This window comes from Elgaria multicarinata, chromosome 18 (assembly GCF_023053635.1).
Source record: "Elgaria multicarinata webbii isolate HBS135686 ecotype San Diego chromosome 18, rElgMul1.1.pri, whole genome shotgun sequence".
NCBI classification, from domain to species: domain Eukaryota; kingdom Metazoa; phylum Chordata; class Lepidosauria; order Squamata; family Anguidae; genus Elgaria; species Elgaria multicarinata.
Window position 1 is genome coordinate 18,987,487 of NC_086188.1, and position 13,562 is coordinate 19,001,048.

At 46.9% G+C, this 13,562-nt stretch overlaps 1 protein-coding gene across 2 annotated transcripts in view; it reads right to left on the reverse strand.

Moving 5' to 3' along the window:
* The window catches only part of GAS2L1 (growth arrest specific 2 like 1), a 70,524-nt gene that overhangs the window by 22,457 nt on the left and 34,505 nt on the right, over positions 1–13,562 (reverse strand). The gene's annotated exons all lie outside the window — the stretch shown is intronic.

The window sequence follows — 13,562 nt, forward strand, 5'->3', positions numbered from 1 at the left end:
AGCCCAGAGTGCCTGTTGGTCCCTATTCTGTGTCTGTGCCTTCCCATTATTATTGTTGTTGTTGTTGTTGTTGTTGTTGTTGTTATTATTATTATTATTATTAATTGCATTTATATACCGCCCCATAGCCGAAGCTCTCTGGGCGGTTTACAAAAGTTAAAAACAGTGAACATTAAAAAGTATACAACATTTAAAACCATCAAAAATATAAAAACAACAGTATAAAACAACAGCTTCCATTTAAACAACAACAGTTCTGGGGTCCATTAAAAACAAACTTAGCATATGTTGTTAAATGCTGTTAATACAGATAAGACAGTCTTACGGCGGGGGGGGGGGAATGTCAGTCTTTGATTTGGAAATGTCTCCTAAGCAATGCAGTCCCACAGATACAAAGCACTGAATGCCCTGTTATAGTGTCTTGGATTTAGTACATAGATCGTCCAGTACAGCCAGACAGATCCACTCTAGTCACTCGGCTGAGACCAGCTGCCATTTGGTTCCGTCTCTCTTAGAATTATTAGTGGCCATTTCACACACTCTACTACAGCCTTCCTCAACCTGGGGCGCTCCAGATGTGTTGGACTACAACTCCCAGAATGCCCCAGCCGGCCGGCTGGGGCATTCTGGGAGATGCAGTCCAACACATCTGGAGCACCCCAGGTTGAGGAAGGCTGCTCTAATATGAAGAACCAGCACCTGAATTTGCTTGTTTTCCTGTTGTCTTCCTGTCCAGTGGTGCATTGGTAAACTTTGAAAGGCGGCGTGCTCATGAGGACAGTCTTCATAGCTACGCCCCCAAGAAGAGGTCAAAAATGCAGGGCACTGTGCGGATCCACATGAAGAAACCAATTGTAGCACTTTTCCCATCCCACGCAATGAATCCACATCTGCCCTTTAGGAGAGAACCAGTGTGAGCTGCAGCAAAATGTTGTAGTGTATATCTCCCCACCCCCAGCCTAAGAGGACTGCTCCTGTTTTTATGCCGCCATTCAGCCAAAAAAGGCTCTCACGGCGGCTTACAAAAGTATTTCTTGACAGTCCCTGCCCACAGGCTTACAATCTAAAAGACACGACACAAAAGGAAAGGGGATTGGGAGGGAGGAGGAGGAGGGGGAAAAGGAAAGCAAATTCAAGCACTACAATCTTAGTTGCTAAGTTCAGCAGTTAAAGCTGACAGTTGGCAGCAGGAGGGAGGGAGCTCTCAGCTGGAGCTGGACCCAGGAATGATGGAGAGGTGCCTGGCTGCTGCTTCCTCCCTCACTGGTGGCCTCTGCAGACCAGTATTGAAAAGGTACCACCCAGCATTAGCAAATGCTTGTAGTTAAAGAGTATTAGATAGCCTTCTCTGCATATGTGCAGAAAAGGACTAATAATCTAGGTTGATTTGAACTTCTGTTAAACAGTCTCTAGCCTGCGCTTATTGCAAATGCTGTTTTGCCACGCTTTCTCTGGTTAAGGCAACTCTGCTGCAAGTCACCCCAGACTTACCGACATAATTAAGCCAAAGCACTTTCGGTTACTGAAGTTCTCTCCAACATATTATTATTATTCTTTATTAAAGCAGTTTTATCCTGCCATTTAGCCAAAACAAAGGCTCTCAAGTAGGAAGAGGCTTACAAACTAAAAACATGACACAAAAGGAAAGGGGATCGGGAGGGAGGAGGGGAAAAAAAGCAAATGTGGGCACTAGATTTATCTTTACATTCAAAGGCCTATCGTAATATGAGGCCCTAAGCTGTGGCTTATTTGGCTTGTTCCTAAATCCGGCACTGGCCAAGATCCTGAAGAATTCTGGCATCGCGTTTGTGCGAACGTGGCCTCTTGTCCCTTCTCAGCCTAGCCTACCTCGAAGAGTTACCGTGAGGATAAAATGCGGGGGGGGGGGCAGTGGGCGACTCTTTAAAGGGAAGATAGGTTCAATATGTCATAAGTAAACCCAGCGGCTGATCAAGGAACAGCAGGCTGGAGACTGCGCCCTGCCCCACCCCAGCTGCAGCCGGAAGAGGAGTTGCTTCGGGCCAAAGGCCACTTTCTGCTCCACTGTTTCATGACCTCTGGGATCAGGGCAAGGAGCCGTGGCTTCAAGCTGATGGAAAAACAGCAGCCCTGTGGCCGGACAAATGCTCAGCTCTTCTCCGTGCCTCTCCAAGCCCCGGGGGGGGGGGGCAGGGGGGAAGGCTGGCTTTGCTTTTCAGCCTGGCTTGCGTGGGGCGCCACGGTCACCTTGCCTCATCCCAGCGCACCCCACTCCACACCTCTGGAATAAATTGCCACCGGGGCTCCGCTGGGGCCCATCACTGGGGGCTTTTGCAAAGGCCCAGAAAATGTCATCTTTTGCTTTGGCCTTCGCCTCATACATGTGCTCTCATGTTGCTGTTTTGATTGGTTTATAAGACCATTTCGGGTTTTATTATATTATATTATTGCATTGGGTGACCCTATGAAAAGGAGGCCCGGGCTCCTGTATCTTTAACTGTTGTAGAGAAAAGGGGATTTGAGCAGGTGTCCTTTGTATGCATGCAGCACCTGGTGAAATCCCCTCTTCATCACAACAGTTAAAGCTGAAGGAGCTATACTAGAGTGAGCAGACACAAAAGAGGGCAGGGCTGGTGGTTGAGAGAAAGCATGGTAAAGCAGCGAGTGGGAGAGAGAAATAAATAGCAAGGCTACGTATAATTGCTAGAAAGTTGTATTTTCATAGGTAGGCATTTCATGTATTCATTGCTATGAATATATACAAACCCATTTACATTAAAAATGTAATGTACGCAATGTACGCAAAACAGTAAAGAAGTAGTAACTAATTTACTAACAGCAGCTAGACTGATAATTGCTGGAAATTGGGAAGAACAAAGGGAATATAAAATAGAAGAATGGTATAAAGAAGTCTGGGATATTGCTATTAATGATAGGCTAACGGGGTGTATGAAAGTTAAGAAAGGAATATTGAAGCGGAATGATTTTGGGGAGATTTGGAAACCATTTGTTAAATTTGTATTCGGAAAAGGGAAAGGGTGTAAACCGTCACAAGATGTGTTACAATTTTGGAGTGGAGAATAATGGTCCCAGGGGGTGGGTTACACTTATTATTATCATTTTTATTATAGTTATTATGGTGATTACTATTATTATTAGATTATTGTATTAAGCAGTTTTTTTCTTTGTTCTTTATTGGTTATTATTGTAGGGTAAAAAATTCAACAACAACAAAAACCCCACCAAGAATGGAAAGGGGGAACGGTTTGGGGGACCCCATTCGCGGGCGCCATCGGAGGGTTCCGTGGGTGGTATTGACCGGTGGAGTAGGCACCACAGAGCGGGTTGCACCGAAGATGTGATTCTGAGTAAGCCAGCTTCAAATGCTCTCTTTTCCTCTCTCGGTTGATTTTTCCGGATGAGAGACCCTCTCGTGGGAAGCACGGTTGAGGTCCCTTTATCCGAAGCGACGTTCTGTATCGCCAACGAGCCATTAGTCATTAGCCTGTGAAACAAACGCCCAGCACGCTCCGTGCTTGACACTCCTCTGATTCTAATGAATTGGAAGGGCCTTACTCTGCAGTAGAACCTCTCCTCCCGTCCCATAGAATCACAGAATAGCAGAGTTGGAAGGGGCCTACAAGGCCATCGAGTCCAACCCCCTGCTCCATGCAGGAATCCACCCTAAAGCATCCCTGACAGATGGCTGTCCAGCTGCCTCTTGAAGGCCTCTAGTGTGGGAGAGCCCACAACCTCCCTAAGTAACTGGTTCCATTGTTGTACTGCTCTAACAGTCAGGAAGTTTTTCCTGATGTCCAGCTAGAATCTGGCTTCCTGTAACTTGAGTCCGTTATTCTGTGTCCTGCACTCTGGGAGGATCGAGAAGAGATCCTGGCCCTCCTCTGTGTGACAACCTTTTAAGTAGTTGAAGAGTGCTCTCATGTCTCCCCTCAATCTTCTCTTCTCCAGGCTAAACATGCCCAGCTGTCTCACTCTCTCTTCATAGGGCTTTGTTTCCAGACCCCTGATCATCCTGGCCGCCCTCCTCTGAACACGCTCCAGCTTGTCTGTGTCCTTCTTGAATTGTGGAGCCCAGAACTGGACGCAATACTCTAGATGAGGCCTAACCAGGGCCGAATAGAGAGGAACCAGTACCTCACGTGATTTGGAAGCTATACTTCTATTAATGCAGCCCAAAACAGCATTTGCCTTTCTTGCAGCTACATCACACTGTTGGCTCCTATTCAGCTTGTGATCTACAACCATTCCAAGATCCTTCTCGTTTGTAGTATTGCTGAGCCAAGTATCCCCCATTTTGTAACTGTGCCTTTGGTTTCTATTTCCTAGATGTAGAACTTGGCATTTATCCCTATTAAATTTCATTCTGTTGTTTTCAGCCCAGCACTCCAGCCTATCAAGATCACTTTGAAGTTTGTTTCTGTCTTCCAGGGTATTAGCTATCCCACCCAATTTTGTGTCATCTGCAAATTTGATCAGCGTTCCCCTGCACCTCCTCGTCCAAATCATTAATACAAATGCTGAAGAGCACTGGGCCCAGGACTGAGCCCTGCGGCACCTGACTCGTTGCCTCACTTGATTGCTGTTTTTGTTTTAAGCAACAGCAGAAGACAGCGAGCTGATATTTTTCGGGAAGCTAATTGCTCCACCCGGTGCCATATTCTTTGGGGTGGGGGTGGGGATCCTGTCCCCCTGATTGTGGCATATGTTTGCCCATCTTGTAACTGTGCCTTTTGTTTCTATTTCCTAAATGTAGAACTTGGCATTTATCCCTATTCAATTTCATTCTGTTGTTTTCAGCCCAGCACTCCAGCCTATCAAGATCGCTTTGAAGTTTGCTTCTGTCTTCCAGGGTATTACCGTATTTCTTTGATTGTAAGAAGCCATCGATTGTAAGACGCACACTAATTTCAGTACCACCAACAGAAAAACGAAACCCCTAAGACACGCCCGCGATTCTAAGACGCGCCTCATTTTTAGAGATGTTTATATGGGGGGAAAATTGTGTCTTCGAATCGAAGAAATAGGATAGCTATCCCACCCAATCCCAGTTTCAAATCACAGCATCTCCAGGGAGGTCTGGGAAAGACCCGGAAGGGCTGTGAACAGTCGGTGCAGGCCAGGGCTGGAGAAGGTGCATTCAGTATCCGAAATTCAATTTCGGAGAAGCTCAGGGGAGGGGGGTGGGAGGGGTCAAAGGCAAAAGGCGGCAAGGGCCCAAATACCCCAAATATCAGCTCATTTAGCAGAGGCATTTCTACTTCTTAGAATGCAGAAAAAAACTGCATGAGAGCTAGGAAACCAGGGGGCCATCTGAGGAAGGCCGGATCCCCACACACCCAGGTTCCCAGCCCTTGGTGTACATAATACTGAGCTAAATTATTATTATTAATTTATTTATTTATATAGCACCATCAATGTACATGGTGCTGTACAGAGTAAAACAGTAAATAGCAAGACTCTGCCGCATAGGCTTACATTCTAATAAAATCATAATGAAAAAATAAGGAGGGGAAGAGAATGCACCAAACAGGGAGTATAAAAGTCAGAGCAAAATCAAGTTTTAAAAGCTTTAGGAAAAAGAAAAGTTTTTAGCTGAGCTTTAAAAGCTGCGGTTGAACTTGTAGTTCTCAAATGTTCTGGAAGAGCGTTCCAGGCATAAGGGGCAGCAGAGGAAAATGGACAAAGCCGAGCAAGGGAAGTAGAGACCCTTGGGCAGGCGAGAAACATGGCATCAGAGGAGCGAAGAGCACGAGCGGGGCAATAGTGTGAGATGAGAGAGGAGAGATAGGAAGGAGCTAGACCGTGAAAAGCTTTGTAGGTCAACAGGAGAAGTTTATATTGGATTCTGAAGTGAATTGGAAGCCAATGAAGAGATTTCAGAAGTGGAGTTACATGGTCAGAGTGGCGAGCCAAGAAGATGATCTTAGCAGCAGAGTGGTGAACAGAAACCAACGGACTGATGTGAGAAGAAGGAAGGCCAGAGAGATGGAACAAAGTCTGATTTTGCATGAGACAGCTTGCCATATTGATGTTGATGACTCCTTCCTTCCTGTTTGCAAATGTTTGCAGTTGGTGGTGGTGGTGGTGGTATTATTATTATTATTATTATTATTATTATTATTATTATTATTATTTCATTTCTATACCGCCCAACAGCGGTATAGAAAACTTCCCATCGTAGGTGGGAAACGTTACCAAGTGCCTCTGCTTTAGGACGCAAGAACTTCAGGTCCATTACTTCAGGGGTCTTGAGGTTCCAGAACAAATCGCCGAGTCGGTCCCCCTTCCTGGCTTTCCACGCGGGCCCAATTTATTTTGGAAGTTGTTACGGCCGCTACTCCCAAAACTGTCAGGAAACCGTTCCCAGCATTTCATCCCTGTATTCTTTTATGGCTTTTGCCAATTTCAGGGATGAATTATATGTGTTGTTACCTTGAATCTCGGAAAGGCGAGGCCGTTTTTGAAAGAGAAACTATTTCCCCGACTGGTGGAGAAAAAAGTACGGCTTTGTATTTTCCCCTGATGGAGCAAATTCAATCTGTGGAATTTTTCAGCTCTGGTTCTAATGCCACCCCCGAAGGGGGGAAAAGGAAGAGGAGAAAGTGGAATTTTCCTGTTCAAATGAAGGAGAGAAAAAATGACAACGACTTTCCACATTTGGTTTAGCTTTGGAGAGCGATGGACCGCTGACACAACATCTGTTAGGAAAGCTTTCTCTAACAGCAGGGCTGTTCCAGGATAATCTGATTGGGGGGGGGGGGAGAAATCAAACAAATTCAGCTGCACACCATCCACTGGGACGCCCTCCTCACATGACCGAGAGTGGGCCCAGAGTAGCGCTGCGCTCCATTCACAGAGAATGTCCTGCTAGGGCGTATGCGCTACAGGAAGCAGCCATGGCTCAATGGTAAGAGCCAATATTCACAATAAAATAAAAATAAAAAAAGGCCCTGATTTGCATGCAAAAGGTCTTGGGTTCGATTCATAGCATCTCCAGGAAGGGCTGGGAAAACTCCAGTGACTTCCAAATGTGTTTGACTACAGGGCCCATAATTCCTAGCCAGCATGGCCACTTACAGGCTGGTGCGTGTTCAGAGGAGGGCAGCCAGGATGATCAGGGGTCTGGAAACAAAGCCCTATGAAGAGAGACTGAAAGAACTGGGCATGTTTAGCCTGGAGAAGAGAAGATTGAGGGGAGACATGATAGCACTCTTCAAATACTTGAAAGGTTGTCACACAGAGGAGGGCCAGGATCTCTTCTCGATCCTCCCAGAGTGCAGGACACGGAATAACGGGCTCAAGTTAAAGGAAGCCAGATTCCAGCTGGACATCAGGAAAAACTTCCTGACTGTTAGAGCAGTACGACAATGGAATCAGCTACCTAGGGAGGTTGTGGGCTCTCCCACACTAGAGGCATTCAAGAGGCAGCTGGACAACTAACTGTCAGGGATGCTTTAGGGTGGATTCCTGCACTGAGCAGGGGGTTGGACTCGATGGCCTTGTAGGCCCCTTCCAACTCTGCTATTCTATGATTCTATGATACAAGATTTGGGGTCCGGGCCCTTAGGACGCAAATCTGTGTCAAACCTGCACGCGCTAATTCGTTATCTCCAGATGCAAACGTAGAAATAATTGCTCAGATTCCTTTAAGTTTTGCGGGGGGCCAGCCCAACCCATTCCTTTCTCACCCAAAAGATCTCAAACAAAATAAATCCTTCCGTTTATTTGCGCCCTGACCCAGATCGTCTCAAACCTATAGGAAAAGTTGTTTTCTAAGCTGGACTGCCTTGCAGGGAAAGATCTGGGTAATGGTCAGGTGTTGGAGCATGTAGAAATGGGTGCAAAATCTATTCAGTGCTGCAGACCATGTGGGAAATCTGTCAGGAGCTGGAGGGTCGCAGGTCATTAGCAGATGTGCACAACCTGTTAACACGGCCCTGCAGCATTTTAAAAATCGTGGGAAGAACATCACAGCAAGGGGGAGACACAGCTGGCCCCATATAATGGAAAGAGAAGGAACAGCTCTAGAAGGCCCCTAAGAATCTTTGAAATTAAGAATGGTGCCTGAGTTTTTCTTTTTTTCCTCCTCCCACCCCATGCCTTTTCCTTTCGTGTTGTGTCTTTTAGATTGTAAACCTCAGGGCAGGAACACTCTTATTCTTAATGTTTGTAACCTTTTTTAGGCTGAAGAGTGGGGTTAAAAATGCTGCAAATAAATAAATAAGCTGCATTACTTATTATATTTATTTGCTACATTTATATCCCACCTTTCTTCAAAGCAGCTCAGGCCCGCCTTCATGGCTCTCCCACGATTTTTATCCTCCTGTGAGGTAAGGTAGGTCAAAATCACCTAATGAACTTTATGGTCAGGCAAGGAGGCTGGTGACTCTGATGGCAGTGGGGCGGCAACTCTGCTCTGAGTTTCAGTCAGAACTCTAAAGCAGCTTCACACCTTGGATTCACCACCCCACTGACATCAGAGCCACCAGCCTCCATTGGATTTGAACCTAGGTCTCCCCAGTTGAAAGCTGCCATTCGAACCCAGACTCCCCCAACCTGGTGCCCTCCAGATATTTTGGATTTCCACTAGCCCCTGCCAGCTTGGCCAATCATCAGGAATTCGTGAGGGGTTGTAGTCCAAAGCCCCAGGAGGGCACCAGGTTGGGGAAGGCTGCTGAAACACTACACCACACTGGCTGCTGAAACACTACACCACACTGGCTGCTGAAACACTACACCACACTGGCTGCTCAAACACTACTCCACACTGGCTGCTGAAACACTACACCACACTGGCTGCTGAAACACTACACCACACTGGCTGCTCAAACACTACACCACACTGGCTGCTGAAACACTACACCACACTGGCTGCTCAAACACTACTCCACACTGGCTGCTGAAACACTACATCACACTGGCTGCTCAAACACTACATCACACTGGCTGCTGAAACACTACTCCACACTGGCTGCTCAAACACTACTCCACACTGGCTGCTCAAACACTACTCCACACTGGCTGCTCAAACACTACACCACACTGGCTGCTCAAACACTACTCCACACTGGCTGCTGAAACACTACTCCACACTGGCTGCTGAAACACTACACCACACTGGCTGCTCAAACACTACTCCACACTGGCTGCTGAAACACTACACCACACTGGCTGCTGAAACACTACACCACACTGGCTGCTGAAACACTACACCACACTGGCTCTCCAACCAGGTTCATGTTAAGGAGCTGCTGTCCTTGTATATGAAGAGCCTGTATCAGGTCCTGAACATGCCTGGTATACAGACCTCAGAGTCATAGGCAGTACCTTTCCATACCTTGCATGTTTTAGGAAGAAAACCTTTGAAATGGTGTGCCAAGTGGCTCCCAACTTCCACATTTATTTATTTATTTATTTATTTATTTATTTATTTATTTATTTTAATGTACTTTTAAACCACCCAATAGCCAACATTCCCTGGACAACATACAATACATAAAAATGCAAACATAAAAATGCAAACATTAAAACAAAGAATAAGAACAGCGCAGAATAAAACCAGGATAAACCAGCATCAAACAAGGAAACCTTTCCAGCACGCAAAACCAAATTAAAACCAGCCATGAAATAACGAACCTATGGCCTGCCTACAACTCCCATGATCCTGAGCCAGCATAGCCAGCAGTGAAGGATCATGGGAGTTGTAGGACAAAACATCTGGAGGGCCGCAAGTTGCCCACCCCTGTACCAAAGGCACTAAAATAACCAGTTCTTAAAATTCCTGGGAGAATTTTTTAAAAATGCCTACGCGGAAAGACTACAACATAGGCCCCAGGCAACATTCCATAAACAGGGTGCCACCACTGAAAAAGCCCTGGCGTACCTCATTTGGCAGGGGCACCTGGAGGAGGGCCACGAATTCTTATTTTAATGTCTGGGAAAGTAAATACGGGAGGTGGCCTTCCTTCTGTGAAAAAAGCTGAAACTGCCGCTACAGCTGGCATAAACTATGCAAACTCAGCCAATGCTTGCTGGTTACGCTTCCAAATGCATATGCACAAGATTTCAATGCACAAGATTTCAGATACATGCATACATATATTTTGCATCATTTATTTTCCTTCTGCTAGTTGCGGGGAGAGGCGATGGAGTAGGCAGGGCAGCGGAGACATATCTGGAGAAAGAACCTTCTCTCAGCAAATACTCGCCATCACGTTGCCTTCTGGGTTTCCACATTTCGGGCCTTATCTCTGCAGCCTTAAGGGCCAGAAAGCGAAGTTGAAATGCTCAGAAACCAGATTCCAAGTTTGCAGAACAGGATAGCGACATCGGCGTTAATAAAGCCCTTGATACATTGGTCTGGGCTTCATTTTACTTACTTTAAAAAGTTAACAATGAAATCATGAGGACTAGAATATTCATCTCTCGCTCTTGGTATTTTTCCAAGAAGGGTTCATAGAATCATAGAATAGCAGAGTTGGAAGGGGCCTACAAGGCCATCAAGTCCAACCCCCTGCTCAATGCAGGAATCCACCCTAAAGCATCCCTGACAGATGCTTGTCCAGCTGCCTCTTGAAGGCCTCTAGTGTGGGAGAGCCCACCACCTCCCTAGGTAACTGATTCCATTGTCGTACTGCTCTAACAGTCAGGAAGTTTTCTTGATGTCCAGCTGGAATCTGGCTTCCTTTAACTTGAGCTGTTATTTCGTGTCCTGCACTCTGGGAGGATCGAGAAGAGATCCTGGCCCTCCTCTGTGTGACAACCTTTTAAGTAGTTGAAGAGTGCTATCATGTCTCCCCTCAATCTTCTCTTATCCAGGCTAAACATGCCCAGTTCTTTCAGTCTCTCTTCATAGGGCTTTGTTTCCAGACCCCTGATCATCCTGGTTGCCCTCCTCTGAACATGCTCCAGCTTGTCTGCGTCCTTCTTGAATTGTGGAACCCAGAACTGGACGCAATACTCTAGATGAGGCCTAACCAGGGCTGAATAGAGAGGAACCAGGACCTCACGCGATTTGGAAGCTATACTTCTATTAATGCAGCCCAAAATAGCATTTGCCTTTCTTGCAGCCATATCGCACTGTTGGCTCATATTCAGCTTGTGATCTACAACAATTCCAAGATCCTTCTCGTTTGTAGTATTGCTGAGCCAAGTATCCCCCATCTTGTAACTGTGCCTTTGGTTTCTATTTCCTAAATGTAGAACTTGGCATTTATCCCTATTAAATGTCATCCTGTTGTTTTCAGCCCAGCACTCCAGCCTATCAAGATCACTTTGAAGTTTGTTTCTCTCTTCCAGGATGTTAGCTATCCCACCCAATTTTGTGTCATCTGCAAATTGGATCAGCGTTCCCTGCACCTCTTCGTTCAAATCAAAAATGCGTCTCAGGACGCAACCTCAAAGTCCACCCAGAAGTGTTGAGGAGGGTACATGAAACCCAGATACTGTCTATGCTTCTACCCATCACTCATTCCTTATACAGCGGATTTCAAAACCCTGCACATTTTCAAAGACTCAGCATAAGCCCACAGTGGAAATCATTCCCAAAAGCCTGCAGGGGCAAACCCGCCACAATCCGCCAAATTAATTATTCTCCCTGGGTGCATATTTTCAACATCAAAAAATTAGTTAACACCCAATTAGTTATTACGCAAGACCCTTGCCTGGCATATTGTTGGCAAAGCGTGTGGGTGCTCAAGACAGGTAGAAAGGGTTGTGATTTCCCTCCTCCTTCACGTTTTACTTAGCGTGCAATCGTAGGAAAGTTTAGACAGGGGGAAGAGAAGTCCTACAACTCCCAGCATTCCCATGCTGGCTGGGAGTTGGAAGACTTTTTTCTGCCTAAACTTGCATAGGATTGCGCCCTTAATTATTTATTTAGGGTGGCTATACGGAAAAGAGGACTGGGCTCCTGTATCTTTCACAGTTGTAGAGAAAAGGGAATTTCATCAGGTGTCATTTGTATACATGGGGAACCTGGTGGAATTCCCTCTTCATCACAACAGTGAAAGCTGCAGGAGCCCTGCCCTCTTTTGTATCTAGTCAATCTAGTACAGGGGTCCCCAACATCCGGGCCATGGACTAGTCCCAGTTCGTGGCCTGTTAAGAACCGGGCTGTGCAGGTGAGCTGCTTTCACCCACCCACACCTACCCCAGCATACCAGGGCGCGGGGCGCCATCTCGCCTGCCCAGCTGAAGCGAAGCCAGGACACTGGGGTGGGGTGGAGCGGCTTCAGAACGGCGCGCCTGGCTGGAAGCCGCTCTGGGAGAACGACTTCCTGGCGCGCCGTTCCGAAGCCACCCACCCACCCCAGCTTCGCTTCGGCTGGGCGCCCACCCAGCCGAAGCAAAGCCAGGACGCTGGAGTGGGGTGGGGGTGGGGGGGCTTCCCAAAACCATCCCCTCAACACTCCCCCCCAGGTCTGTGGAAAAATTGTCTTCCACAAAACTGGTCCCTGGTGCCAAAAAGGTTGGGGACTGCTGCTCTAGTATAGATCCTGTAGCTTTATCTGTTGTGATGAAGAGGGAACTTCACCAGGAGCTGCGTGTATACAAATGACCACCAGCGGAACTTCCCTTTTCTATACAACTGTTAAAGATACGAGAGCCCGGTCCTCCTTTCCATATGGTCACCCTGCACTGGAGGGCAGAACGTCACTTTGTAGAATGCCAGCCTCTCCGTTACAAAATAATAATAATTTTAAAATCATAAGAAATCAAATTAAAATCAGGGGAGGCTGGGGGGCGTCAAGAGAGGTTCCCGTGGGAAGTATGTTGGAGATCCCAAATATGGCCCACATTTGGGTTCTCCATCACGCTGCCCATCTCTAACCAAAGCATCACTAACCATGTCTAACCGAAGCAAAGACGTGAGTAGAGATGGCACGGACCTGAAATGCCACGAGAAACAAAACAAAACCTTCCATGCCAAACAGGACTCTCTTGCCGAGAGAAATGGGATAAAACCTGCAGCTGCAGCTGGTTCTCAGCCCAAACGGCTCCAAGATGTATCAGCCGCATTATGCAAGGAAGGACAGCCAAAGAGAGGCGTGGGCAGGAAATGGGCAAGTTGGACTGAGTCCAACTTGTCCATTTCCAAAACCCGCTCTTGATGGATTAGCACAGCAACACCCTTGTTCCCAAAGAGAACGGCTTCACAGGAGTTTACGGAAAAGGGGCTAGGCCCAAACATTTCTCTGCAATATGCTAGTTTTCTACCTGCAGGGAGGTCGTGTGAGGTTGTAACACCGGAGAGCATTTAAACACACCACCTCCTACCAGCATTCTGAAGTGGTACGGCCCCACCAAGATTTGCTTCAATGTGTAGCTTGTCTCCAAGGTGGTCCAAGCCACACGTAGGGGCTAGCTTTCTAACTGCAGGGAGGTTGTGTGGGTTTGTAACGCCGGAGGGCATTTAAACGCACCGCCTCATACAAGCATCCTGAAGTTGTACAGCCCCACCAAGATTTGCTTCAATGTGTAGCTTGTCTCCAAGGTGGTCCAAGCCACACGTAGGGGCTAGCTTTCTAACTGCAGGGAGGTTGTGTGGGTTTGTAATGCCG